The following is a 10,257-nucleotide window of genomic DNA, read 5'->3' as shown; positions in this document are numbered from 1 at the left end:
TAATAATCATAACAACAACAACAACATAGCAGTGCATAAGAGAACACAAACAATTGGCTAAACTTACATGCTTCAGAGAGTGGTGTGGATGTTGCATCAGAAGGCCCCTCTCCAGCAGCTGTTAGGGGCGTCTGGAAATATTTTTTGATCGTATCTAGACAGATATAGAGTAGATTAATTTATTACTGTACAAACAACAAAAACAAAAAAACTACAGCAGACAGAATAGGACAAACAACTGTTGCAGCTTGCAGCAGTTATTTGCACAAGTCAATCAACATAACATTTATAATTACCTTATAATAAAAGATTCACTACTATTTCACAATAAACAACACAGAGTACAACCTGCGGCCTTTACTTTGATTCATGATTCATTTATCCTTCTTAGTAGCTATCAGTGTCATTGTCTAGCATGTTAAGCCAGTTGCTTTATTTCAACCTAGCTAGCAAGCTAATACAAATGAAACGTCTTCACACAAAATGGCATTTAAAAAAAGATGACATAGTGTAGCCTTTATATTGGGACTTCTTCTTCTCCTCTTTTCTTATCTTTTCGGTATCGCGCACCCGAGGGCTTTGACGGCCGTTTCATCTCGCAAAATTAAAAAACATAACCTGTCTGTCACTTGACGTGACACCTATCTGACCTCTGAGGTGCACAGCCAATGAACACACGTCACGTGACTCAGCACCACAAGCGAGAAACATGTAATTGTTTATCTGTTTCTTTATTTTGTTAATATTTATTATTTTCAAGACAGAACACGAAGAGAGGGCGCCAATGGGAATCGAACATTTTTATTGATTTTTTTTTTCTCCCTCGAGGGTGACTGGCGGCGGCCCTCCAGCAGATGGCGCTCTAGGCGACCACCTATATCGCCTATGCCTAGAGCTGGCCCTGGCTGTTGCCTCCCTGCCACCAAGAATGACAAAGCTCTTCAGTAAAGCACAAGCCCAAGTTTCTCACTAAAATGTCTCACTAAGTGCAAAAACACTCAGTTCAGTGCCACAATGCAATATTCAGTGTTGACAGTTTGTAACTTTAAGATGTCAGTCTTCTTTTTATCCTTAAAGAAGATATTTTAAGATGATAAATATTTTTATTTTTTATTTTTAGCAATTTTTGGCATTTTTTTAAAAGCATTTTTTGCTTTATTTAAAATGAAGTTAATGATTTCTTTTTGAGAACAGATCTTTATTATGATCCCAAAAGAGGGCACTTTTAGTTGATAATTATTTTTACGTGCACAAATCTTGTTGCCGGTGTTGTGCCAGAAAAAAACAACCTGCTTGCCAAAAAACAACCTCCCCAACGGGAACCCCCATGTGGTTAGGGTTAGGGTTACTCGTGAGTTAGTTAGTCGTCAGTCGTTTTCAAGCAAGCAGTCTTTTTCTGGCAAGCAGTCGTTTTCTGGCACAACACCGGCCTGGCCGGGGCTAGCAGCACCGATGCTGCTGCTTCAGCAGCATCAGCAGCACTGTTTCACTATCCACCATTTCACTATTTCACTATCCAGCACCGTTTCACTGTCCATCATCCTTTCAGTTGCGACTCTGTCCATCACCCAAGTGGCCTGTGAACGTACATTTTCAACCCTGAAGTTTATTAAAAGCAGACTCAGGAGCACACTCTCACAGGACAACTTGGAGGCTTTCATGTTGATGGCTACTGAGAAGGACGTCCTCATGCACCTGGACACAGACACTGTGATCAACAGAGTAGCAGAGAAGACGGCACTGCTGACTAAACAGCTCATCTGATAAGGCAGAGGTACAGTAGTAGTAGTAGTAAAAATAATAACATCATTTATTATTATTATTATTATTATTATTATTATTATTATTATTATCCAACCATCTCTAATTGAAGATACTGTGATCTGACTCAATCATTCTCTCTCTCTCTCTCTCTCTCTCTCTCTCTCTCTCTCACACACACACACACACACAGGCCTTAATTTGTTTGAGGTGTTGTTCTCCCTCTTCTTGTCGGTGTTCAAGGGCCAGGCAGCATTTTTTGATTCAGTGAGTATTAAAATGAACAATGTCAAAGACTGTTCTTCTTTGGGTGGGTGGTGTTCCCATTCATTGGAACTGCATCCTTGTGGCCAGAGTGAGCCACATACAGACACATTTAATACTAAAATCTAAGATAATGCAATGTCATAATTTGACTCAATCATTAGTCCTCTCTTTCTCCCTCTCTGTCTCTCTCACACAGGTTGCCCATTTGTTTGAGGAGATGTTCCCCTCCTGTTTAAGAAAACTATGTTTAAAGCAGGCAGTTCATCAAGGGCCAGGCAGCATTTTATTTCACTCTGTGAGTATTGTTGTGAGTTAGTGTATTAAGTACTGGGTTGTTAATTTATTTAGGATTCCAGAACATGAATGGATTGGATATTGCAAAATAATCACTTAAATAATGTTGTCTGTCTTTCAGAGGGCTGAGGAGGGCTTTATATTTGTTCCAGTGTGTGCTTTGAGAGAGACCTACAGCTGTGCTGCCAGTATCCTGATGTGCTTTAGCCAGCATCCTCCTTGTAAGAGCAATACACTTACTTTCCTCTTTTCTTGGCTGTCTATTTTACATTTATTTTAGTGAAGACTTGAGAACTTGAATGGATATTGTTCAGTAATCACTTACATAGTGTATACATCTTTTGTTGTCTGTCTTTCACAGGGCTCTCTATTTGTGTGTTGTTTTGAGTGACCTACAGTACCTGGCTGCCAGCCTGCCAATGCCATGATTCACTGCTAGTACCTGTATGAGTGAGTGACAAATAAACACTCTTGAATCTTAAATCCTTTCTCCAGTATCCTTCTTAAGAGCAAGTGAGCAACACAATGCGTAGTTATCATTTATTTTATTCAAGGCTTCAGAATATAAAGGGATATTGTTTAGTATAGTGGTGTTATTAAGGACTTATGTGTTTGTATGTACATCAACGGGGCGAGTTGGCACAATATCCGCGCGCGGATTGTAGTGGGCCGGTCTGGACCAAAAAGTCCAGGGCCAAATTTTTGTCCCAGTCCACCCCTGGGGGGTACTTGGATGAAAAAAAAATTTCACAAGGAGTACACATCACTAAAAAAAGGTTGAGATCCACTGGTCTACGGCATACTATATAAGGGTCCAAAGAAAGGGAAAAAGGATGAAGGATTTATGGTCGAGGGATGAGGGGATAAAGGGTGAGGGATGAAGGAAGAATCAGTCTCTCAATGTACTAATGTAATAGTGCCCTCAAAAAAACTTTAAAAAGGGAAGATCAAGACTTGAGAATTTGATTGATGTGGTCGAGCGTTTTGGCGTAAGACATGGTTCATCCTTACAGAAACTTTTGATTAACATGTAGAGATGTGAGCGAGACAACGCTGGACACCATGCCTTTGAGGACAGTTTTGCAATCACTTTTTATTGCCTTTTGAATTTAGCATTTACAATAACAACACAAACATCCACAAAGATACAAAAAAAACATAACGTAAGACAATGCAAAATAAATAAAATAAAAGTAAACACAGGTAAGCATTTTCAATGTCCATCCATCTCAATCACTACAGTATTATGAGTGTTCCCTTCATCCTAGTTAGCCACTCAGCACTGTGTTCATGTAGGGCCCCCAAATTTTCCAAAACATATCTTGTTTGTTGTTCACTTTAAAGATCAACAGTTCATAATTGGCTATTTTGGTCATCTCTGTTAACCATTCATTAAAGGGGATGTTTTTTGTTTTCCAGTGTCTTAGTACAATCCTGCAACCTGTGGAAAGGGCCAGTCTGCACTTTAGAGTCTGTTGAGCTGATAGATCCACCCCCTCTGTTAATATACCTAGAATACAGAGTGCAAGGCTCTGTAGTAACTCTGTCCTGAGTACATTATTTAGAAACGCTCTTATATTTTCCCATAAATTCCATGTCAGCTGGCATACATATAGCATATGTATGAGTGTGCCTTTGCTCCTATCACATCTCCAGCATATATCCGACTCCCGTATTTTCAATCGTGCCATCTTACAGGGAGTCCAATAGCTCCTATTAATAACTTTATATATAATTAACCTTGTCTGGTCTTCCCTTGATGTCTTATACCAGGACCCAACAATTTCCTCCCATGTCTCCATAGCTATTCCCCCTCCAATATCCTCCTCCCAAGCTCTCCTGAGACAGTCAAGTTTTGGTGGGTGAGATTGTCTCATAAGACTATAAAATCTAGATGCACCGCCCTTAACCAACTGGCTACCTTGAAATAGGTATTTTTTTTCATTTTTTTTCCCTGTTAAAAGGGCTTTTTTGGGGCAAGTTTTTCCTCACTCGAATCGAGGGTCGAAAGACAGAGGGTGTTGTCTCTGTACAGATTGTAAAGCCCTCTGAGGCAAACTGTGATTTGTGAATTTGGGCTATACAAATAAAATTTGATTTGATTTGATTTGATATAAGTGGAAGTTTCCTCTTTGTAGACATTATACAGTTTCTTAATTGAAGATATTTCCAAAAGTCTTTTTTTGGAACGTATTCAACATTTGTTCAAAAGACATAAAAGCATCGCCCTCAAAAACATCCTCAATAAAGACAATTCCCGCCTCCACCCATGTCTTCCAATAGATTTTTTTACCCACTTTCAATAGCTTATCATGCCAAAGACATGTCCTGTTAGTCAAAGAGGGCTTCAGCCCTGCAACCTGGTGTGATACTCTCCAAGTTTCTCTCGCAAACTCCAACAATGGGTTCTTAAATGGGATTTCTCCCCCTGTTTGTGATATGAAAGCCTGTATTGGGAAAGGTTCAGTAAGTTTCTTCTCAATCAGGACCCAACCTGGAGCTTGATCTCCTAAAAAATTAATTTTAGACAGCTTACTAAGAAAGACGTAGTGGTACCAGTCCACTTTTGGTAGACTCAGACCTCCATCCTCCTTAGCAGCATATACCTTTGTACTGTTAAAAAAAGATCTTTTGCCTGCCCATAGAAAAGTATCTACAGCCTTATTGAACCTTTTTAGTAATAGGGGAGGGAAACTTAGAAGTAACATGTATGTAATATAGTTGATCTGTGGAATGGTTATCATTTTAAGGATGTTAATTTTACCCAACAGCGATAACTCTAATTTAGACCAGTTTTGTAAAGTGCTCTTGAGTTTCTGTATAAGGGGGAGGAGGTTTTCTGTCATCATGTTTTTAAGGCCTGGGGTAAGCTTGATGCCCAAATACACTAAACCTGAAGGAAGCCAATTAAACTGCCATTTTTTTCTAATATCTGGTGGACACATCCTAGACAAGGGCATTGCCTCTGATTTTCCCCAAATTACTTTGTACCCTGAGATAACAGAGAATTAGTCAATCGATGCCAGAATATGAGGTACAGCTGTTTCCAGATTTGTGGTCAGTAATATGTCGTCCACATATAACAATAGTTTATGTTCTGTTTTTCCTGCTTGAATGCCCTTGATGTTTGCATTATTTCTAAAGCAGCTGCTAAAGGCTCCAGGGCCAATGCAAAGATGAGTGGAGGGGACATTCCTGCTTTGTGCCCCTATAAAGAGAAAAACACGAGGATAACCTGCCATTTGTTAACACTGAGGCCCTGAGGTCAATAATACAATTTAACCCAATTAATAAATGGGGAGCCTAATACAAACCTGTGTAGCTTCCTGAACAAATACCCCAATGCTAATCTATCAAATGCTTTCTCAGCGTCAAGAGAAAGCGATCGTGGGTTCAGTGCTATTTCTAGTCTGCCAGATCAAATGTTAGAACCTACGTACATTATCTGCTGAGGACCTTCCTTTAATAAAACCCACTTGGTCCGGATGAATAAGACTGGGTAAATGTGCCTCCAGCCTTATAGCCAAAACGTTGGCCAATATTTTGGCATCCACGTTTATTAAAGAGACCGGGCGATAACTTCCACACCACTGTGGGTTCTTGCCTTTTTTATGTATAAGTGTTATTACAGCAGATTGCATACTTTCTGGCATCCTATCCCTCTCCAGTGCATCCAGAAATACTATAAGTAATCCTGGTGCTATTATATCAGAGAACTTTTTATAAAAATCTGTAGGGAAGCCATCATCTCCTGGTGACTTCCCAGAGCTCAATCTTATTATAGCTTGTTGGACCTCCTTTAACGTGATATCACCCCCAATCTCCTTTTGTTTTTCCTCGGACAGGGTGGGCAGATGTACCCGGGACAGAAAATTATCTATGTCATCCTGGTCTGTTGTGCATTGTGAGGTATACAATTTTTGAATACATCATAAATCTCCACAGTGTCTGTCACTAAACTCCCTTTCTCGTCCTCTACAGAGGTTATTAATGTAGGATTATATTGTTGTTTTACTCTTTGGGCCAAGAACCTTCCTGTTGCTTCCCCTTGCTCATAGTACCTCTGCCAGGAATAGTGCAAATTCTGCTTTTTTCTGCAGTATTGAGTTCAACTCAAACTTGATTTTGTTTAATTGTGACAGAACCACAGGGTTTGGTTGGGATGCATGCATTTTCTCAAGGTCTTTAATTTCTGTCTCCAATTCAAGCAGACGTTTGATCGCTTGTTTTTTAAAATCAGAAGCATGTTGTATCAAGCGGCCCCGCAAACAGGCTTTAAATGCATCCCACTCCAGACCTGGATTAGAAATTGACCCTTCATTAAATTGCCAATATTCCAGGATTTCTTTCTTTATAAAATTACAGGATTTTTCATTGTGGAGCAGAGAGGTGTTCAACATCTCCAACGGCTTCTAGGTCTAGGAGCTTCTGATGATCCAAAACATAACATTATTTCCACTGGGGCATGATCAGACAATGCAATATTACCAATTGATGCATTAACAGTCAAACCCACTAATTGTTTAGATATTAAAAAATAGTGGAATCTAGAATATGAGTTATGTGGGTTTGAGTAAAAAGTGTACTCCCTGTCTTGGGGATGTAGGTGCCTCCAAATGTCAACTAATCCTAGTTCCTCCTCTAGAACATCAATTGCCAATTGTGATGTCCGTGTTGCTGTTCTTATATTTGTGGTGTTTGACTTGTTTACCTCCGGGTTTCTCACCTGATTAAAATCCCCTCCAATTATTACATACGAGTTCTCAATTTCTTTCACTGTGTTACAGATATCAATAAAGAAGTCAGGAAAATCTGAATTTGTAGCAAACATATTAATAATAGAGCACCTGATACCAGAAAGGTCTGCGTTTACAGCCACCTATCTGCCCTCCCTGTCCGAGAGCTGATTGTGAATATTAATATTAAGATTTTTGCGAATTAGAATACTAACTTGATTAGATGAGTAGGCACTGTAAAATATTTTACCAACCTATTCTCTTTGTAATGTAGTTGATTGTTCTTTATCTAGGTGAGTCTCTTGCAGAAAGCAGAGATCTACTTTCTTTTGTTTCAAATATAGAAGCTTCTTTTCTCTTAATAGCAAGATTTGCCCCCTTAATATTCCAAGATAGCACTTTAAGCATTTCAGTCATAGTATTCTTTTACTTGTTGTTTTATGCCCTTTTATGCCCCCACAAAATATCTCTGCTCACACCTAATGTTTGACAAAAAATAAAGACTAAAAGTAAACAAATTACATTTTTAGTGTTTTAAATTTTCAGCAAATGAGTGTCACAGCGACAAGTAGGATTAACTTTAGTGAGCCCTGAACATCTATCGCCCTTTTAATGTATATTTTGGTCTTTTAGCCTAGTGTAATTTGCTTTACTTACATCCTAACTCAAAGCAGCTCCCTCAAATGGTGACAGCAAACCTCAAAACAATATTCCAGTTTGTCCTCATCAAATTATTAAACGATTAACTTACTGACCAACCCTCTGTCATATTGTGTATCAGGCTCCTCATCTCGTCTCCTCATGCATCAATGGGAAAAAAAATCAGAGCCTAAAACGCCTCACCCGTGTCAGTCAGGTGTCGATAACATCCTGTGTGTTGTGCTGGGGTTTTCATGAGGCTCTCAATGATAGAAAATCTCCCACCTCTTCTAGGGAAGTAAAAGTGAGTCTTATGTTATCGCCCACCACTCTCAGCGTGGCCGGGTAAAGCATGGCGTAGCGCAAACTCTTCTCCTGAAGCCGCTTTTTCACTCCATCAAACTTCTTGCGCCTCTGTATTTTGTCCTGTGACAAATCCTGGAAAGAAGACAGCCATTTTGCTTGCCCCTCCACTCACTCCTTTTCTCTGGCTGCCTGTAGCACTGCCTCCCGGGCTCTGGACCTCAGGAAACGCACCAGAATGTGTCGGTCTGTGCTCCCTCGTTGACCGGTTCTTTGGGCCCTGTCGATCTCAAAATCCGGGCTCACCTCGATATCCAGTGTTTCCGAGAGAAGCCTCTGTACAAAATCTTGGATATCTTGGAACAGTTTAGCAGAGGAGTCCCCTAGGCGGCCATCTTGGGTGCTCTCTCCAGCAGAAGTCACCGCCCTTGAGGACAGTTTAACAAAGTACTGTTCTTAACTGGTTCACGTCCTACCTTACTGATCGACGTTTCTTTGTAAGTATGGATACATGTTCCTCTAGAATCCATGAGACAAAGTGTGGAGTTCCCCAAGGGTCAATTTTAGGTCCAACTCTTTTTAATCTTTACATGCTTCCCCTTGGGGACGTCATCAGGAGGCACGGCATCAGCTTTCATAGCTACGCTGACGATACGCAGCTGTACATCGCCGTGTCTCCTGATGACACAGGGCCAATTGATGCCCGTTTTAACTGCATTTTAGATATAAAGTCATGGATGGCAGCAAACTTCCTACAGCTCAACCAGGACAAAACAGAGGTTTTAGTCATTGGTCCTGAAGGCCAGAGAGAGAAACTTTTACCAAAGTTACAGGATTTTAAACCATCACAATCTGTAAAAAATCTGGGCGTGATTTTTGACTCTGAGCTTACTTTTATTCCACACATCAAAAACATAACAAAGATAGGTTCATTTACCATCTTAAGAATATAGCCAGGGTCCGCCCGTTTCTCTCCCAGGCCAGCGCGGAGGTGCTGATGCATGCTTTTATCTCTTGTCGTTTAGATTACTGTAATGCCCTGCTCTCTGGTCTTCCCAAAAAGAACACGCATAATCTACAATTACTACAGAACTCAGCCGCACACGTGCTGATGAGGACCAGAGGGCGGGAGCACATTACACCAGTTTTAAAATCGCTGCATTGACTCCCCGTGCGCTTCAGGACTGATTTTAAGGTTCTTTTATTAGTTTTTAAATGTCTTAACGGTCTCGGGCCTTCTTATTTATCTGAACTACTTTTACTATATCAACCCTCGCGGACCCTGAGGTCCTCCGGTGCTGGCCTCTTAACCATACCACTAGTATGAACTAAAACACACGGGGAGGCGGCATTCAGTTACTATGGCCCCCGATTGTGGAACAGCCTGCCAGAGAACCTCAGGGCTGCAGAGACTGTTGATGTTTTTAAAAAAAGGCTCAAGACCCACCTTTTTAATCAAGCTTTTAACTGAGCTTGTTTAATTCTTTTTAATTCCTTTTATGCTCTTACCCCTGTTCTTATAATTTTTTTTTTTTATTATTCTATTCTATTTTTTACTATTTAATTTAGCTTTTACTCTCTTAATCCATCAGCTTTAGCCTTTTTACCTTTTACGCTATCCTACTGTTTTATTGTTTTTCTTTAATGTCTTAAAGGATAACTACCGTTTTTTACAACCTGGACCTTATTTCTAGCAAAATATATGGTCATTTACTCACCCAGATAACTTTGGTGTCATTTGACGTTGTTCGGACAAAATTAGATCCAGTGTAGCGCCGATATATCCATATAATGCGAGTGACGGGGCACTGAAGCGCAGCCTTTATGAGCATTATCTGCCACGATACTAGTTCATTTAACCAATATTTTGTTATGATACTCTAGTGCTATTCCCCTCTGAGTCCGGGCTCGTCTATTGTCAACATCCACAGTGTGAAAAGCTTTGAAGCAAGTCCATCCAGTCAGATATGATGAAAGCATTCAAAGGATTATGCTGTTGAGGATGGCATCTTGGTAAGTGGTGACTACATGTTACAGCTGCGGGGTCAGTTGATGATGGTGGCCGAAAATGGTGGAACTGGAATTTAAAGAGGGTCAGATGCTGGTGCCTATTGCCTGAATTTCTTGAATGAGAAATTGGACTGTGAGCCAGCGGTTGAGTTTTTGTGACTTGGGATGTAGGAGGCTCAGCTGGTGTTGAAACCAGGGTGAGTCTCACAGCCTGAGGAAGGAAGCTGCTCTGTAGTCTGGTGGTACG

At 40.4% G+C, this 10,257-nt stretch overlaps 1 long non-coding RNA gene across 1 annotated transcript; it reads left to right on the top strand.

Moving 5' to 3' along the window:
- Positions 1 to 1,548: 1,548 nt before the first annotated feature.
- LOC311263872 lies at positions 1,549 to 2,761 on the top strand. Its single transcript, XR_014623409.1, has 5 exons — positions 1,549 to 1,774; positions 1,955 to 2,028; positions 2,225 to 2,323; positions 2,444 to 2,543; positions 2,684 to 2,761. It is a non-coding gene; the product is annotated as an uncharacterized lncRNA (long non-coding RNA).
- The last annotated feature ends 7,496 nt before the right edge of the window (positions 2,762 to 10,257 follow it).

Source organism: Pagrus pagrus (assembly GCF_965226575.1).
Source record: "Pagrus pagrus genome assembly, chromosome: 10".
In the NCBI taxonomy this organism is placed as follows: domain Eukaryota; kingdom Metazoa; phylum Chordata; class Actinopteri; order Spariformes; family Sparidae; genus Pagrus; species Pagrus pagrus.
This window is presented reverse-complemented; position numbering and strand designations above follow the sequence as displayed.